Source organism: Sinocyclocheilus anshuiensis, unplaced genomic scaffold (genome assembly GCF_001515605.1).
Source record: "Sinocyclocheilus anshuiensis isolate Anshui unplaced genomic scaffold, SAMN03320099.WGS_v1.1 C32245118, whole genome shotgun sequence".
In the NCBI taxonomy this organism is placed as follows: domain Eukaryota; kingdom Metazoa; phylum Chordata; class Actinopteri; order Cypriniformes; family Cyprinidae; genus Sinocyclocheilus; species Sinocyclocheilus anshuiensis.
In genome coordinates, this window is record NW_015613504.1 from 1 (window position 1) to 802 (window position 802).

At 34.4% G+C, this 802-nt stretch overlaps 1 long non-coding RNA gene across 1 annotated transcript; it reads left to right on the plus strand.

Annotated features, from left to right (window-relative positions):
- Window positions 1–6: 6 nt before the first annotated feature.
- LOC107682471 (uncharacterized) lies at window positions 7–568 on the plus strand. Its single transcript, XR_001633499.1, has 2 exons — window positions 7–181; window positions 267–568. It is a non-coding gene; the product is annotated as an uncharacterized LOC107682471 (long non-coding RNA).
- The last annotated feature ends 234 nt before the right edge of the window (window positions 569–802 follow it).

The window sequence follows — 802 nt, forward strand, 5'->3', positions numbered from 1 at the left end:
CACCCTTGGCCATGATATTGTGACGTTGAGTGTGTTCTAGTTGCAGCGTGAAGCTGTTGAAGTGAATGTTCTCTCTCACAGGTGCTCTTGCGTTTGTGGCCGGTGGACTGGTTCTGCTGTTACCTGAAACCAAAGGTGTGCCTCTTCCAGAAACCATTGATGACATTGACTGTCCAAACAGGTGAGGTTTTACTCCCTGCACATGTTCGCCATGGTAACCTTTGTCACCTTGAACCTTTCTTCACAAATGTGAACTGTACATGCAGAAACAAAGAAAACCAGCTGAAGAGGCAACAGCTAGAGAATTTGCTGCCCTCTGATGTGACATCGAACAAAGAAGTTACAGCAGTCTGATTGAGCGGAGACAGAAAACAGCAACCTCCTTAACTTTATTATTAAGTGATGCTGCTTATCTCTTCTCTTTTGAGGATTTAATCAAAATATACAAACTGAAATCAGTTTCTTATTAATCAACAAGTTTTGCCATCCCAATAAAAGTTAATGAACAATTTGAATCTTTTCAGACTTAAAAATATTAATTTGATTTAGTAATAAAGGCAAAAAAAAATAAAAAATCAGAGGACCATTAATTGTTCCAAACTGTAATTATTGTTCCCAAACTGAAGATTTGTCATTGACTGTAGTTACTGTATTTTTTTCTCTTAGATAGTTATTGTGTTTTAATTTTACATTTTTAAAATACATTTTTGACCAAAATGTTTATTTAAAAAAATGTAAAATAACTCCGTAAAATATCTATGTATGTTTTAAAATGTTGGCTTAAATTATTCATGCTAATAGT